Consider the following 19,117-nt stretch of genomic DNA (forward strand, 5'->3'; position numbering starts at 1 on the left):
GTTCTAGAATTCCAAAAATAGTATGTTAGGAGTTCTTGAATACTAAAATAGAATGTTGGGAGTTCTAGAATACCAAGGTAAAATGTTGGTGTTGCAGAATTCCAAATTAGAATGTTGGTAGTTCTAGAATTCCAAAATATAATGTTGGTGTTGCAGAATTCTAAAATAGAATGTTGGGAGTTCTAGAATTCGAAAATGGAATGTTGGATGTTCTAGAATTCCAAAATAGAATGTTGGGAGTTCTAGAATTCCAAAATTGTTTGTTGGGAGTTCTAGAATACCAAAATAGAATGTTGGGAGTTCTAGAATTCCAAAATAGTCAGTTAGGAGTTCTAGAATACTAAAATAGAATGTTGGGAGTTCTAGAATTCCAAAATAGAATATTGGGAGTTCTAGAATTCCAAAATAGAATATTGCGAGTTCTAGAATTCCAAAATAGAATGTTGGGAGTTCTAGAATTCCAAAATAGAATGTTTGGAGTTCTAGAATACCAAGATATAATGTTGGTGTTGCAGAATTCCAAAATAGAATGTTGAGAGTTCTAGAATACCAAAATATAATGTTGGGAGTTCTAGAATTCCAAAATAGAATATTGGGAGTTCTAGATGTCCAAGATAGAATGTTGGGAGTTCTAGAATTCCTATATAGAATGTTGGGAGTTCATGAATTCCACAATAGAATGTTGTTAGTTCTAGAATTCCAAAATAGAATGTTGGGAGTTCTAGAATACTAAAATAGAATGTTGGGAGTTCTATAATTCCAAAATAGAATGTTGGGAGTTCCAGAATTCCAAAATAGAATGTTGAGAGATCTAGAATTCCAAAATAGAATGTTTGTGTTGCAGAATTCCAAAATAGAATGTTGGGAGTTCTAGAATACCAAGATAAAATGTTGGTGTTGCAGAATTCCAAAATAGAATGTTGGGAGTTCTAGAATTCGAAAATGGAATGTTGGTGTTCTAGAATTACAAAATAGAATGTTGGGAGTTCTAGAATTCCAAAATAGAATATTGAGAGTTCTAGAATTCGAAAATGGAATGTTGGTGTTCTAGAATTACAAAATAGAATGTTGGGAGTTCTAGAATTCCAAAATAGTATGTTGGGAGTTCTAGAATACCAAAATAGAATGTTGGGAGTTATATAATTCCAAAAGAGAATGTTGGGAGTTCTAGAATTCCAAAATAGAATATTGGGGGTTCTAAAATTTCAAAAAAGAATGTTGGTAGTTCTAGAATTCAAAAAAAGAATGTTGGTGTTGCAGAATTCCAAAATAGAATTTTGGGAGTTCTAGAATACTAAAATAGAATGTTGGGAGTTCTAGAATTACAAAATAGAATATTGACAGTTTTAAAATTCCAAAATAGAATGTTGGTAGCTCTAGAATTTCAAAAAGAATGTTGGGAGTTCTAGAATTCCAAAAATAGTATGTTAGGAGTTCTAGAATACTAAAATAGAATGCTGGGAGTTCTAGAATACCAAGGTAAAATGTTGGTGTTGCAGAATTCCAAATTAGAATGTTGGTAGTTCTAGAATTCCAAAATATAATGTTGGTGTTGCAGAATTCTAAAATAGAATGTTGGGAGTTCTAGAATTCGAAAATGGAATGTTGGATGTTCTAGAATTCCAAAATAGAATGTTGGGAGTTCTAGAATTCCAAAATTGTTTGTTGGGAGTTCTAGAATACCAAAATAGAATGTTGGGAGGTCTAGAATTCCAAAATAGTCAGTTAGGAGTTCTAGAATACTAAAATAGAATGTTGGGAGTTCTAGAATTCCAAAATAGAATATTGGGAGTTCTAGAATTCCAAAATAGAATATTGCGAGTTCTAGAATTCCAAAATAGAATGTTGGGAGTTCTAGAATACTAAAATAGAATGTTGGGAGTTCTAGAATTACAAAATAGAATATTGACAGTTTTAAAATTCCAAAATAGAATGTTGGTAGCTCTAGAATTTCAAAAAGAATGTTGGGAGTTCTAGAATTCCAAAAATAGTATGTTAGGAGTTCTAGAATACTAAAATAGAATGTTGGGAGTTCTAGAATACCAAGGTAAAATGTTGGTGTTGCAGAATTCCAAATTAGAATGTTGGTAGTTCTAGAATTCCAAAATATAATGTTGGTGTTGCAGAATTCTAAAATAGAATGTTGGGAGTTCTAGAATTCGAAAATGGAATGTTGGATGTTCTAGAATTCCAAAATAGAATGTTGGGAGTTCTAGAATTCCAAAATTGTTTGTTGGGAGTTCTAGAATACCAAAATAGAATGTTGGGAGTTCTAGAATACTAAAATAGAATGTTGGGAGTTCTAGAATACCAAGGTAAAATGTTGGTGTTGCAGAATTCCAAATTAGAATGTTGGTAGTTCTAGAATTCCAAAATATAATGTTGGTGTTGCAGAATTCTAAAATAGAATGTTGGGAGTTCTAGAATTCGAAAATGGAATGTTGGATGTTCTAGAATTCCAAAATAGAATGTTGGTAGTTCTAGAATTCCAAAATTGTTTGTTGGGAGTTCTAGAATACCAAAATAGAATGTTGGGAGTTCTAGAATTCCAAAATAGTCTGTTAGGAGTTCTAGAATACTAAAATAGAATGTTGGGAGTTCTAGAATTCCAAAATAGAATATTGGGAGTTCTAGAATTCCAAAATAGAATATTGGGAGTTCTAGAAGTCCAAGATAGAATGTTGGGAGTTCTAGAATTCCTATATAGAATGTTGGGAGTTCATGAATTCCACATTAGAATGTTGTTAGTTCTAGAATTCCAAAATAGAATGTTGGGAGTTCTAGAATACTAAAATAGAATGTTGGGAGTTCTATAATTCCAAAATAGAATGTTGGGAGTTCCAGAATTCCAAAATAGAATGTTGAGAGTTCTAGAATTCCAAAATAGAATGTTTGTGTTGCAGAATTCCAAAATAGAATGTTGGGAGTTCTAGAATACCAAGATAAAATGTTGGTGTTGCAGAATTCCAAAATAGAATGTTGGGAGTTCTAGAATTCGAAAATGGAATGTTGGTGTTCTAGAATTACAAAATAGAATGTTGGGAGTTCTAGAATTCCAAAATAGAAAGTTGAGAGTTCTAGAATTCGAAAATGGAATGTTGGTGTTCTAGAATTACAAAATAGAATGTTGGGAGTTCTAGAATTCCAAAATAGTATGTTGGGAGTTCTAGAATACCAAAATAGAATGTTGGGAGTTATATAATTCCAAAAGAGAATGTTGGGAGTTCTAGAATTCCAAAATAGAATATTGGGGGTTCTAAAATTTCAAAATAGAATGTTGGTAGTTCTAGAATTCAAAAAAAGAATGTTGGTGTTGCAGAATTCCAAAATAGAATGTTGGGAGTTCTAGAATACTAAAATAGAATGTTGGGAGTTCTAGAATTACAAAATAGAATATTGACAGTTTTAAAATTCCAAAATAGAATGTTGGTAGCTCTAGAATTTCAAAAAGAATGTTGGGAGTTCTAGAATTCCAAAAATAGTATGTTAGGAGTTCTTGAATACTAAAATAGAATGTTGGGAGTTCTAGAATACCAAGGTAAAATGTTGGTGTTGCAGAATTCCAAATTAGAATGTTGGTAGTTCTAGAATTCCAAAATATAATGTTGGTGTTGCAGAATTCTAAAATAGAATGTTGGGAGTTCTAGAATTCGAAAATGGAATGTTGGATGTTCTAGAATTCCAAAATAGAATGTTGGGAGTTCTAGAATTCCAAAATTGTTTGTTGGGAGTTCTAGAATACCAAAATAGAATGTTGGGAGTTCTAGAATTCCAAAATAGTCAGTTAGGAGTTCTAGAATACTAAAATAGAATGTTGGGAGTTCTAGAATTCCAAAATAGAATATTGGGAGTTCTAGAATTCCAAAATAGAATATTGCGAGTTCTAGAATTCCAAAATAGAATGTTGGGAGTTCTAGAATTCCAAAATAGAATGTTTGGAGTTCTAGAATACCAAGATATAATGTTGGTGTTGCAGAATTCCAAAATAGAATGTTGAGAGTTCTAGAATACCAAAATATAATGTTGGGAGTTCTAGAATTCCAAAATAGAATATTGGGAGTTCTAGAAGTCCAAGATAGAATGTTGGGAGTTCTAGAATTCCTATATAGAATGTTGGGAGTTCATGAATTCCACAATAGAATGTTGTTAGTTCTAGAATTCCAAAATAGAATGTTGGGAGTTCTAGAATACTAAAATAGAATGTTGGGAGTTCTATAATTCCAAAATAGAATGTTGGGAGTTCCAGAATTCCAAAATAGAATGTTGAGAGATCTAGAATTCCAAAATAGAATGTTTGTGTTGCAGAATTCCAAAATAGAATGTTGGGAGTTCTAGAATACCAAGATAAAATGTTGGTGTTGCAGAATTCCAAAATAGAATGTTGGGAGTTCTAGAATTCGAAAATGGAATGTTGGTGTTCTAGAATTACAAAATAGAATGTTGGGAGTTCTAGAATTCCAAAATAGAATGTTGAGAGTTCTAGAATTCGAAAATGGAATGTTGGTGTTCTAGAATTACAAAATAGAATGTTGGGAGTTCTAGAATTCCAAAATAGTATGTTGGGAGTTCTAGAATACCAAAATAGAATGTTGGGAGTTATATAATTCCAAAAGAGAATGTTGGGAGTTCTAGAATTCCAAAATAGAATATTGGGGGTTCTAAAATTTCAAAAAAGAATGTTGGTAGTTCTAGAATTAAAAAAAAAAGAATGTTGGTGTTGCAGAATTCCAAAATAGAATGTTGGGAGTTCTAGAATACTAAAATAGAATGTTGGGAGTTCTAGAATTACAAAATAGAATATTGACAGTTTTAAAATTCCAAAATAGAATGTTGGTAGCTCTAGAATTTCAAAAAGAATGTTGGGAGTTCTAGAATTCCAAAAATAGTATGTTAGGAGTTCTAGAATACTAAAATATAATGTTGGTGTTGCAGAATTCTAAAATAGAATGTTGGGAGTTCTAGAATTCGAAAATGGAATGTTGGATGTTCTAGAATTCCAAAATAGAATGTTGGGAGTTCTAGAATTCCAAAATTGTTTGTTGGGAGTTCTAGAATACCAAAATAGAATGTTGGGAGTTCTAGAATTCCAAAATAGTCAGTTAGGAGTTCTAGAATACTAAAATAGAATGTTGGGAGTTCTAGAATTCCAAAATAGAATATTGGGAGTTCTAGAATTCCAAAATAGAATATTGCGAGTTCTAGAATTCCAAAATAGAATGTTGGGAGTTCTAGAATTCCAAAATAGAATGTTTGGAGTTCTAGAATACCAAGATATAATGTTGGTGTTGCAGAATTCCAAAATAGAATGTTGAGAGTTCTAGAATACCAAAATATAATGTTGGGAGTTCTAGAATTCCAAAATAGAATATTGGGAGTTCTAGAAGTCCAAGATAGAATGTTGGGAGTTCTAGAATTCCTATATAGAATGTTGGGAGTTCATGAATTCCACAATAGAATGTTGTTAGTTCTAGAATTCCAAAATAGAATGTTGGGAGTTCTAGAATACTAAAATAGAATGTTGGGAGTTCTATAATTCCAAAATAGAATGTTGGGAGTTCCAGAATTCCAAAATAGAATGTTGAGAGTTCTAGAATTCCAAAATAGAATGTTTGTGTTGCAGAATTCCAAAATAGAATGTTGGGAGTTCTAGAATACCAAGATAAAATGTTGGTGTTGCAGAATTCCAAAATAGAATGTTGGGAGTTCTAGAATTCGAAAATGGAATGTTGGTGTTCTAGAATTACAAAATAGAATGTTTGGAGTTCTAGAATTCCAAAATAGAATGTTGAGAGTTCTAGAATTCGAAAATGGAATGTTGGTGTTCTAGAATTACAAAATATAATGTTGGGAGTTCTAGAATTCCAAAATAGTATGTTGGGAGTTCTAGAATACCAAAATAGAATGTTGGGAGTTATATAATTCCAAAAGAGAATGTTGGGAGTTCTAGAATTCCAAAATAGAATATTGGGGGTTCTAAAATTTCAAAAAAGAATGTTGGTAGTTCTAGAATTCAAAAAAAGAATGTTGGTGTTGCAGAATTCCAAAATAGAATGTTGGGAGTTCTAGAATACTAAAATAGAATGTTGGGAGTTCTAGAATTACAAAATAGAATATTGACAGTTTTAAAATGCCAAAATAGAATGTTGGTAGCTCTAGAATTTCAAAAAGAATGTTGGGAGTTCTAGAATTCCAAAATATAATGTTGGTGTTGCAGAATTCTAAAATAGAATGTTGGGAGTTCTAAAATTCGAAAATGGAATGTTGGATGTTCTAGAATTCCAAAATAGAATGTTGGGAGTTCTAGAATTCCAAAATTGTTTGTTGGGAGTTCTAGAATACCAAAATAGAATGTTGGGAGTTCTAGAATTCCAAAATAGTCTGTTAGGAGTTCTAGAATACTAAAATAGAATGTTGGGAGTTCTAGAATTCCAAAATAGAATATTGGGAGTTCTAGAATTCCAAAATAGAATGTTTGGAGTTCTAGAATACCAAGATCTAATGTTGGTGTTGCAGAATTCCAAAATAGAATGTTGAGAGTTCTAGAATACCAAAATATAATGTTGGGAGTTCTAGAATTCCAAAATAGAATATTGGGAGTTCTAGAAGTCCAAGATAGAATGTTGGGAGTTCTAGAATTCCTATATAGAATGTTGGGAGTTCATGAATTCCACATTAGAATGTTGTTAGTTCTAGAATTCCAAAATAGAATGTTGGGAGTTCTAGAATACTAAAATAGAATGTTGGGAGTTCTATAATTCCAAAATAGAATGTTGGGAGTTCCAGAATTCCAAAATAGAATGTTGAGAGTTCTAGAATTCCAAAATAGAATGTTTGTGTTGCAGAATTCCAAAATAGAATGTTGGGAGTTCTAGAATACCAAGATAAAATGTTGGTGTTGCAGAATTCCAAAATAGAATGTTGGGAGTTCTAGAATTCGAAAATGGAATGTTGGTGTTCTAGAATTACAAAATAGAATGTTGGGAGTTCTAGAATTCCAAAATAGAAAGTTGAGAGTTCTAGAATTCGAAAATGGAATGTTGGTGTTCTAGAATTACAAAATAGAATGTTGGGAGTTCTAGAATTCCAAAATAGTATGTTGGGAGTTCTAGAATACCAAAATAGAATGTTGGGAGTAATATAATTCCAAAAGAGAATGTTGGGAGTTCTAGAATTCCAAAATAGAATATTGGGGGTTCTAAAATTTCAAAAAAGAATGTTGGTAGTTCTAGAATTCAAAAAAAGAATGTTGGTGTTGCAGAATTCCAAAATAGAATGTTGGGAGTTCTAGAATACTAAAATAGAATGTTGGGAGTTCTAGAATTACAAAATAGAATATTGACAGTTTTAAAATTCCAAAATAGAATGTTGGTAGCTCTAGAATTTCAAAAAGAATGTTGGGAGTTCTAGAATTCCAAAAATAGTATGTTAGGAGTTCTAGAATACTAAAATAGAATGTTGGGAGTTCTAGAATTACAAAATAGAATATTGACAGTTTTAAAATGCCAAAATAGAATGTTGGTAGCTCTAGAATTTCAAAAAGAATGTTGGGAGTTCTAGAATTCCAAAAATAGTATGTTAGGAGTTCTAGAATACTAAAATAGAATGTTGGGAGTTCTAGAATACCAAGGTAAAATGTTGGTGTTGCAGAATTCCAAATTAGAATGTTGGTAGTTCTAGAATTCCAAAATATAATGTTGGTGTTGCAGAATTCTAAAATAGAATGTTGGGAGTTCTAAAATTCGAAAATGGAATGTTGAATGTTCTAGAATTCCAAAATAGAATGTTGGGAGTTCTAGAATTCCAAAATTGTTTGTTGGGAGTTCTAGAATACCAAAATAGAATGTTGGGAGTTCTAGAATTCCAAAATAGTCTGTTAGGAGTTCTAGAATACTAAAATAGAATGTTGGGAGTTCTAGAATTCCAAAATAGAATATTGGGAGTTCTAGAATTCCAAAATAGAATGTTTGGAGTTCTAGAATACCAAGATCTAATGTTGGTGTTGCAGAATTCCAAAATAGAATGTTGAGAGTTCTAGAATACCAAAATATAATGTTGGGAGTTCTAGAATTCCAAAATAGAATATTGGGAGTTCTAGAAGTCCAAGATAGAATGTTGGGAGTTCTAGAATTCCTATATAGAATGTTGGGAGTTCATGAATTCCACATTAGAATGTTGTTAGTTCTAGAATTCCAAAATAGAATGTTGGGAGTTCTAGAATACTAAAATAGAATGTTGGGAGTTCTATAATTCCAAAATAGAATGTTGGGAGTTCCAGAATTCCAAAATAGAATGTTGAGAGTTCTAGAATTCCAAAATAGAATGTTTGTGTTGCAGAATTCCAAAATAGAATGTTGGGAGTTCTAGAATACCAAGATAAAATGTTGGTGTTGCAGAATTCCAAAATAGAATGTTGGGAGTTCTAGAATTCGAAAATGGAATGTTGGTGTTCTAGAATTACAAAATAGAATGTTGGGAGTTCTAGAATTCCAAAATAGAAAGTTGAGAGTTCTAGAATTCGAAAATGGAATGTTGGTGTTCTAGAATTACAAAATAGAATGTTGGGAGTTCTAGAATTCCAAAATAGTATGTTGGGAGTTCTAGAATACCAAAATAGAATGTTGGGAGTTATATAATTCCAAAAGAGAATGTTGGGAGTTCTAGAATTCCAAAATAGAATATTGGGGGTTCTAAAATTTCAAAATAGAATGTTGGTAGTTCTAGAATTCAAAAAAAGAATGTTGGTGTTGCAGAATTCCAAAATAGAATGTTGGGAGTTCTAGAATACTAAAATAGAATGTTGGGAGTTCTAGAATTACAAAATAGAATATTGACAGTTTTAAAATTCCAAAATAGAATGTTGGTAGCTCTAGAATTTCAAAAAGAATGTTGGGAGTTCTAGAATTCCAAAAATAGTATGTTAGGAGTTCTAGAATACTAAAATAGAATGTTGGGAGTTCTAGAATACCAAGGTAAAATGTTGGTGTTGCAGAATTCCAAATTAGAATGTTGGTAGTTCTAGAATTCCAAAATATAATGTTGGTGTTGCAGAATTCTAAAATAGAATGTTGGGAGTTCTAGAATTCGAAAATGGAATGTTGGATGTTCTAGAATTCCAAAATAGAATGTTGGGAGTTCTAGAATTCCAAAATTGTTTGTTGGGAGTTCTAGAATACCAAAATAGAATGTTGGGAGTTCTAGAATTCCAAAATAGTCTGTTAGGAGTTCTAGAATACTAAAATAGAATGTTGGGAGTTCTAGAATTCCAAAATAGAATATTGGGAGTTCTAGAATTCCAAAATAGAATATTGCGAGTTCTAGAATTCCAAAATAGAATGTTGGGAGTTCTAGAATACTAAAATAGAATGTTGGGAGTTCTAGAATTACAAAATAGAATATTGACAGTTTTAAAATTCCAAAATAGAATGTTGGTAGCTCTAGAATTTCAAAAAGAATGTTGGGAGTTCTAGAATTCCAAAAATAGTATGTTAGGAGTTCTTGAATACTAAAATAGAATGTTGGGAGTTCTAGAATACCAAGGTAAAATGTTGGTGTTGCAGAATTCCAAATTAGAATGTTGGTAGTTCTAGAATTCCAAAATATAATGTTGGTGTTGCAGAATTCTAAAATAGAATGTTGGCAGTTCTAGAATTCGAAAATGGAATGTTGGATGTTCTAGAATTCCAAAATAGAATGTTGGGAGTTCTAGAATTCCAAAATTGTTTGTTGGGAGTTCTAGAATACCAAAATAGAATGTTGGGAGTTCTAGAATTCCAAAATAGTCAGTTAGGAGTTCTAGAATACTAAAATAGAATGTTGGGAGTTCTAGAATTCCAAAATAGAATATTGGGAGTTCTAGAATTCCAAAATAGAATATTGCGAGTTCTAGAATTCCAAAATAGAATGTTGGGAGTTCTAGAATTCCAAAATAGAATGTTTGGAGTTCTAGAATACCAAGATATAATGTTGGTGTTGCAGAATTCCAAAATAGAATGTTGAGAGTTCTAGAATACCAAAATATAATGTTGGGAGTTCTAGAATTCCAAAATAGAATATTGGGAGTTCTAGAAGTCCAAGATAGAATGTTGGGAGTTCTAGAATTCCTATATAGAATGTTGGGAGTTCATGAATTCCACAATAGAATGTTGTTAGTTCTAGAATTCCAAAATAGAATGTTGGGAGTTCTAGAATACTAAAATAGAATGTTGGGAGTTCTATAATTCCAAAATAGAATGTTGGGAGTTCCAGAATTCCAAAATAGAATGTTGAGAGATCTAGAATTCCAAAATAGAATGTTTGTGTTGCAGAATTCCAAAATAGAATGTTGGGAGTTCTAGAATACCAAGATAAAATGTTGGTGTTGCAGAATTCCAAAATAGAATGTTGGGAGTTCTAGAATTCGAAAATGGAATGTTGGTGTTCTAGAATTACAAAATAGAATGTTGGGAGTTCTAGAATTCCAAAATAGAATGTTGAGAGTTCTAGAATTCGAAAATGGAATGTTGGTGTTCTAGAATTACAAAATAGAATGTTGGGAGTTCTAGAATTCCAAAATAGTATGTTGGGAGTTCTAGAATACCAAAATAGAATGTTGGGAGTTATATAATTCCAAAAGAGAATGTTGGGAGTTCTAGAATTCCAAAATAGAATATTGGGGGTTCTAAAATTTCAAAAAAGAATGTTGGTAGTTCTAGAATTCAAAAAAAGAATGTTGGTGTTGCAGAATTCCAAAATAGAATGTTGGGAGTTCTAGAATACTAAAATAGAATGTTGGGAGTTCTAGAATTACAAAATAGAATATTGACAGTTTTAAAATTCCAAAATAGAATGTTGGTAGCTCTAGAATTTCAAAAAGAATGTTGGGAGTTCTAGAATTCCAAAAATAGTATGTTAGGAGTTCTAGAATACTAAAATAGAATGTTGGGAGTTCTAGAATACCAAGGTAAAATGTTGGTGTTGCAGAATTCCAAATTAGAATGTTGGTAGTTCTAGAATTCCAAAATATAATGTTGGTGTTGCAGAATTCTAAAATAGAATGTTGGGAGTTCTAGAATTCGAAAATGGAATGTTGGATGTTCTAGAATTCCAAAATAGAATGTTGGGAGTTCTAGAATTCCAAAATTGTTTGTTGGGAGTTCTAGAATACCAAAATAGAATGTTGGGAGTTCTAGAATTCCAAAATAGTCAGTTAGGAGTTCTAGAATACTAAAATAGAATGTTGGGAGTTCTAGAATTCCAAAATAGAATATTGGGAGTTCTAGAATTCGAAAATGGAATGTTGGTGTTCTAGAATTACAAAATAGAATGTTTGGAGTTCTAGAATTCCAAAATAGAATGTTGAGAGTTCTAGAATTCGAAAATGGAATGTTGATGTTCTAGAATTACAAAATATAATGTTGGGAGTTCTAGAATTCCAAAATAGTATGTTGGGAGTTCTAGAATACCAAAATAGAATGTTGGGAGTTATATAATTCCAAAAGAGAATGTTGGGAGTTCTAGAATTCCAAAATAGAATATTGGGGGTTCTAAAATTTCAAAAAAGAATGTTGGTAGTTCTAGAATTCAAAAAAAGAATGTTGGTGTTGCAGAATTCCAAAATAGAATGTTGGGAGTTCTAGAATACTAAAATAGAATGTTGGGAGTTCTAGAATTACAAAATAGAATATTGACAGTTTTAAAATTCCAAAATAGAATGTTGGTAGCTCTAGAATTTCAAAAAGAATGTTGGGAGTTCTAGAATTCCAAAAATAGTATGTTAGGAGTTCTAGAATACTAAAATAGAATGTTGGGAGTTCTAGAATACCAAGGTAAAATGTTGGTGTTGCAGAATTCCAAATTAGAATGTTGGGAGTTCTAGAATTCCAAAATAGTCTGTTAGGAGTTCTAGAATACTAAAATAGAATGTTGGGAGTTCTAGAATTCCAAAATAGAATATTGGGAGTTCTAGAATTCCAAAATAGAATATTGCGAGTTCTAGAATTCCAAAATAGAATGTTGGGAGTTCTAGAATTCCAAAATAGAATGTTTGGAGTTCTAGAATACCAAGATATAATGTTGGTGTTGCAGAATTCCAAAATAGAATGTTGAGAGTTCTAGAATACCAAAATATAATGTTGGGAGTTCTAGAATTCCAAAATAGAATATTTGGAGTTCTAGAAGTCCAAGATAGAATGTTGGGAGTTCTAGAATTCCTATATAGAATGTTGAGAGTTCTAGAATTCGAAAATGGAATGTTGGTGTTCTAGAATTCCAAAATACAATGTTAGGAGTTCTAGATTTCCAAAAAAGAATGTAGGGAGTTCTAGAATTCCAAAATAGAATGTTGGTGTTGCAGAATTCCAAAATAGAATGTTGGGAGTTCTAGAATACTAAAATAGAATGTTGGGAGTTCTATAATTCCAAAATAGAATGTTGGGAGTTCTAGAATTCCAAAATAGAATGTTAGGAGTTCTAGAATTCCAAGATAGAATGTTGGTGTTGCAGAATTCCAAAATAGAATGTTGGGAGTTCTAGAATACTAAAATAGAATGTTGGGAGTTCTAGAATTCCAAAATAGAATGTTGGGAGTTCCAGAATTCCAAAATAGAATGTTGAGAGTTCTAGAATTCCAAAATAGAATGTTTGTGTTGCAGAATTCCAAAATAGAATGTTGGTAGTTCTAGAATTCCAAAATAGAATGTTGGGAGTTCTAGAATACCAAGATAAAATGTTGGTGTTGCAGAATTCCAAAATAGAATGTTGGGAGTTCTAGAATTCGAAAATGGAATGTTGGTGTTCTAGAATTACAAAATAGAATGTTGGGAGTTCTAGAATTCCAAAATAGTATGTTGGGAGTTCTAGAATACCAAAATAGAATGTTGGGAGTTCTAGAATTACAAAATAGAATATTGGGGTTCTAGATTTTTTTTTTTTTAAAAGAAGAATGTTGGGAGTTCTAGAATTCCAAAATATTCTGTTAAGAGTTCTAGAATACTAAAAATAGAATGTTGGGAGTTCTAGAATTCCAAAATAGAATATTGGGAGTTCTAGAATTCCAAAATAGAATGTTGGGAGTTCTAGAATTCCAAGATAGAATGTTGGTGTTGCAGAATTCCAAAAGAGAATGTTGGGAGTTCTAGAATTCCAAAATAGAATATTGGGGGTTCTAAAATTTCAAAAAAGAATGTTGGTAGTTCTAGAATTCAAAAAAAGAATGTTGGTGTTGCAGAATTCCAAAATAGAATGTTGGGAGTTCAAGAATACTAAAATAGAATGTTGGGAGTTCTAGAATTACAAAATAGAATATTGACAGTTTTAAAATTCCAAAATAGAATGTTGGTAGCTCTAGAATTTCAAAAAGAATGTTGGGAGTTCTAGAATTCCAAAAATAGTATGTTAGGAGTTCTAGAATACTAAAATAGAATGTTGGGAGTTCTAGAATACCAAGGTAAAATGTTGGTGTTGCAGAATTCCAAATTAGAATGTTGGTAGTTCTAGAATTCCAAAATATAATGTTGGTGTTGCAGAATTCTAAAATAGAATGTTGAGAGTTCTAGAATTCGAAAATGGAATGTTGGATGTTCTAGAATTCCAAAATTGTTTGTTGGGAGTTCTAGAATACCAAAATAGTATGTTGGGAGTTCTAGAATTCCAAAATAGTCTGTTAGGAGTTCTAGAATACTAAAATAGAATGTTGGGAGTTCTAGAATTCCAAAATAGAATATTGGGAGTTCTAGAATTCCAAAATAGAATATTGCGAGTTCTAGAATTCCAAAATAGAATATTGGGAGTTCTAGAATTCCAAAATAGAATATTGCGAGTTCTAGAATTCCAAAATAGAATGTTGGGAGTTCTAGAGTTCCAAAATAGAATGTTTGGAGTTCTAGAATACCAAGATATAATGTTGGTGTTGCAGAATTCCAAAATAGAATGTTGAGAGTTCTAGAATACCAAAATATAATGTTGGGAGTTCTAGAATTCCAAAATAGAATATTGGGAGTTCTAGAAGTCCAAGATAGAATGTTGGGAGTTCTAGAATTCCTATATAGAATGTTGGGAGTTCATGAATTCCACAATAGAATGTTGTTAGTTCTAGAATTCCAAAATAGAATGTTGGGAGTTCTAGAATACTAAAATAGAATGTTGGGAGTTCTATAATTCCAAAATAGAATGTTGGGAGTTCCAGAATTCCAAAATAGAATGTTGAGAGTTCTAGAATTCCAAAATAGAATGTTTGTGTTGCAGAATTCCAAAATAGAATGTTGGGAGTTCTAGAATACCAAGATAAAATGTTGGTGTTGCAGAATTCCAAAATAGAATGTTGGGAGTTCTAGAATTCGAAAATGGAATGTTGGTGTTCTAGAATTACAAAATAGAATGTTGGGAGTTCTAGAATTCCAAAATAGAATGTTGAGAGTTCTAGAATTCGAAAATGGAATGTTGGTGTTCTAGAATTACAAAATAGAATGTTGGGAGTTCTAGAATTCCAAAATAGTATGTTGGGAGTTCTAGAATACCAAAATAGAATATTGGGAGTTCTAGAATTCCAAAATAGAATATTGCGAGTTCTAGAATTCCAAAATAGAATATTGCGAGTTCTAGAATTCCAAAATAGAATGTTGGGAGTTCTAGAGTTCCAAAATAGAATGTTTGGAGTTCTAGAATACCAAGATATAATGTTGGTGTTGCAGAATTCCAAAATAGAATGTTGAGAGTTCTAGAATACCAAAATATAATGTTGGGAGTTCTAGAATTCCAAAATAGAATATTGGGAGTTCTAGAAGTCCAAGATAGAATGTTGGGAGTTCTAGAATTCCTATATAGAATGTTGGGAGTTCATGAATTCCACAATAGAATGTTGTTAGTTCTAGAATTCCAAAATAGAATGTTGGGAGTTCTAGAATACTAAAATAGAATGTTGGGAGTTCTATAATTCCAAAATAGAATGTTGGGAGTTCCAGAATTCCAAAATAGAATGTTGAGAGTTCTAGAATTCCAAAATAGAATGTTTGTGTTGCAGAATTCCAAAATAGAATGTTGGGAGTTCTAGAATACCAAGATAAAATGTTGGTGTTGCAGAATTCCAAAATAGAATGTTGGGAGTTCTAGAATTCGAAAATGGAATGTTGGTGTTCTAGAATTACAAAATAGAATGTTGGGAGTTCTAGAATTCCAAAATAGAATGTTGAGAGTTCTAGAATTCGAAAATGGAATGTTGGTGTTCTAGAATTACAAAATAGAATGTTGGGAGTTCTAGAATTCCAAAATAGTATGTTGGGAGTTCTAGAATACCAAAATAGAATGTTGGGAGTTATATAATTCCAAAAGAGAATGTTGGGAGTTCTAGAATTCCAAAATAGAATATTGGGGGCTCTAAAATTTCAAAAAAGAATGTTGGTAGTTCTAGAATTCAAAAAAAGAATGTTGGTGTTGCAGAATTCCAAAATAGAATGTTGGGAGTTCTAGAATACTAAAATAGAATGTTGGGAGTTCTAGAATTACAAAATAGAATATTGACAGTTTTAAAATTCCAAAATAGAATGTTGGTAGCTCTAGAATTTCAAAAAGAATGTTGGGAGTTCTAGAATTCCAAAAATAGTATGTTAGGAGTTCTAGAATACTAAAATAGAATGTTGGGAGTTCTAGAATACCAAGGTAAAATGTTGGTGTTGCAGAATTCCAAATTAGAATGTTGGTAGTTCTAGAATTCCAAAATATAATGTTGGTGTTGCAGAATTCTAAAATAGAATGTTGGGAGTTCTAGAATTCGAAAATGGAATGTTGGATGTTCTAGAATTCCAAAATAGAATGTTGGGAGTTCTAGAATTCCAAAATTGTTTGTTGGGAGTTCTAGAATACCAAAATAGAATGTTGGGAGTTCTAGAATTCCAAAATAGTCTGTTAGGAGTTCTAGAATACTAAAATAGAATGTTGGGAGTTCTAGAATTCCAAAATAGAATATTGGGAGTTCTAGAATTCCAAAATAGAATATTGCGAGTTCTAGAATTCCAAAATAGAATGTTGGGAGTTCTAGAATTCCAAAATAGAATGTTTGGAGTTCTAGAATACCAAGATATAATGTTGGTGTTGCAGAATTCCAAAATAGAATGTTGAGAGTTCTAGAATACCAAAATATAATGTTGGGAGTTCTAGAATTCCAAAATAGAATATTGGGAGTTCTAGAAGTCCAAGATAGAATGTTGGGAGTTCTAGAATTCCTATATAGAATGTTGGGAGTTCATGAATTCCACAATAGAATGTTGTTAGTTCTAGAATTCCAAAATAGAATGTTGGGAGTTCTAGAATACTAAAATAGAATGTTGGGAGTTCTATAATTCCAAAATAGAATGTTGGGAGTTCCAGAATTCCAAAATAGAATGTTGAGAGATCTAGAATTCCAAAATAGAATGTTTGTGTTGCAGAATTCCAAAATAGAATGTTGGGAGTTCTAGAATACCAAGATAAAATGTTGGTGTTGCAGAATTCCAAAATAGAATGTTGGGAGTTCTAGAATTCGAAAATGGAATGTTGGTGTTCTAGAATTACAAAATAGAATGTTGGGAGTTCTAGAATTCGAAAATGGAATGTTGGTGTTCTAGAATTACAAAATAGAATGTTGGGAGTTCTAGAATTCCAAAATAGTATGTTGGGAGTTCTAGAATACCAAAATAGAATGTTGGGAGTTATATAATTCCAAAAGAGAATGTTGGGAGTTCTAGAATTCCAAAATAGAATATTGGGGGTTCTAAAATTTCAAAAAAGAATGTTGGTAGTTCTAGAATTAAAAAAAAAAGAATGTTGGTGTTGCAGAATTCCAAAATAGAATGTTGGGAGTTCTAGAATACTAAAATAGAATGTTGGGAGTTCTAGAATTACAAAATAGAATATTGACAGTTTTAAAATTCCAAAATAGAATGTTGGTAGCTCTAGAATTTCAAAAAGAATGTTGGGAGTTCTAGAATTCCAAAAATAGTATGTTAGGAGTTCTAGAATACTAAAATATAATGTTGGTGTTGCAGAATTCTAAAATAGAATGTTGGGAGTTCTAGAATTCGAAAATGGAATGTTGGATGTTCTAGAATTCCAAAATAGAATGTTGGGAGTTCTAGAATTCCAAAATTGTTTGTTGGGAGTTCTAGAATACCAAAATAGAATGTTGGGAGTTCTAGAATTCCAAAATAGTCAGTTAGGAGTTCTAGAATACTAAAATAGAATGTTGGGAGTTCTAGAATTCCAAAATAGAATATTGGGAGTTCTAGAATTCCAAAATAGAATATTGCGAGTTCTAGAATTCCAAAATAGAATGTTGGGAGTTCTAGAATTCCAAAATAGAATGTTTGGAGTTCTAGAATACCAAGATATAATGTTGGTGTTGCAGAATTCCAAAATAGAATGTTGAGAGTTCTAGAATACCAAAATATAATGTTGGGAGTTCTAGAATTCCAAAATAGAATATTGGGAGTTCTAGAAGTCCAAGATAGAATGTTGGGAGTTCTAGAATTCCTATATAGAATGTTGGGAGTTCATGAATTCCACAATAGAATGTTGTTAGTTCTAGAATTCCAAAATAGAATGTTGGGAGTTCTAGAATACTAAAATAGAATGTTGGGAGTTCTATAATTCCAAAATAGAATGTTGGGAGTTCCAGAATTCCAAAATAGAATGTTGAGAGTTCTAGAATTCCAAAATAGAATGTTTGTGTTGCAGAATTCCAAAATAGAATGTTGGGAGTTCTAGAATACCAAGATAAAATGTTGGTGTTGCAGAATTCCAAAATAGAATGTTGGGAGTTCTAGAATTCGAAAATGGAATGTTGGTGTTCTAGAATTACAAAATAGAATGTTTGGAGTTCTAGAATTCCAAAATAGAATGTTGAGAGTTCTAGAATTCGAAAATGGAATGTTGGTGTTCTAGAATTACAAAATATAATGTTGGGAGTTCTAGAATTCCAAAATAGTATGTTGGGAGTTCTAGAATACCAAAATAGAATGTTGGGAGTTATATAATTCCAAAAGAGAATGTTGGGAGTTCTAGAATTCCAAAATAGAATATTGGGGGTTCTAAAATTTCAAAAAAGAATGTTGGTAGTTCTAGAATTCAAAAAAAGAATGTTGGTGTTGCAGAATTCCAAAATAGAATGTTGGGAGTTCTAGAATACTAAAATAGAATGTTGGGAGTTCTAGAATTACAAAATAGAATATTGACAGTTTTAAAATGCCAAAATAGAATGTTGGTAGCTCTAGAATTTCAAAAAGAATGTTGGGAGTTCTAGAATTCCAAAATATAATGTTGGTGTTGCAGAATTCTAAAATAGAATGTTGGGAGTTCTAAAATTCGAAAATGGAATGTTGGATGTTCTAGAATTCCAAAATAGAATGTTGGGAGTTCTAGAATTCCAAAATTGTTTGTTGGGAGTTCTAGAATACCAAAATAGAATGTTGGGAGTTCTAGAATTCCAAAATAGTCTGTTAGGAGTTCTAGAATACTAAAATAGAATGTTGGGAGTTCTAGAATTCCAAAATAGAATATTGGGAGTTCTAGAATTCCAAAATAGAATGTTTGGAGTTCTAGAATACCAAGATCTAATGTTGGTGTTGCAGAATTCCAAAATAGAATGTTGAGAGTTCTAGAATACCAAAATATAATGTTGGGAGTTCTAGAATTCCAAAATAGAATATTGGGAGTTCTAGAAGTCCAAGATAGAATGTTGGGAGTTCTAGAATTCCTATATAGAATGTTGGGAGTTCATGAATTCCACATTAGAATGTTGTTAGTTCTAGAATTCCAAAATAGAATGTTGGGAGTTCTAGAATACTAAAATAGAATGTTGGGAGTTCTATAATTCCAAAATAGAATGTTGGGAGTTCCAGAATTCCAAAATAGAATGTTGAGAGTTCTAGAATTCCAAAATAGAATGTTTGTGTTGCAGAATTCCAAAATAGAATGTTGGGAGTTCTAGAATACCAAGATAAAATGTTGGTGTTGCAGAATTCCAAAATAGAATGTTGGGAGTTCTAGAATTCGAAAATGGAATGTTGGTGTTCTAGAATTACAAAATAGAATGTTGGGAGTTCTAGAATTCCAAAATAGAAAGTTGAGAGTTCTAGAATTCGAAAATGGAATGTTGGTGTTCTAGAATTAC

The sequence above is a fragment of the Pseudophryne corroboree genome, chromosome 5 (genome assembly GCF_028390025.1).
Source record: "Pseudophryne corroboree isolate aPseCor3 chromosome 5, aPseCor3.hap2, whole genome shotgun sequence".
NCBI classification, from domain to species: domain Eukaryota; kingdom Metazoa; phylum Chordata; class Amphibia; order Anura; family Myobatrachidae; genus Pseudophryne; species Pseudophryne corroboree.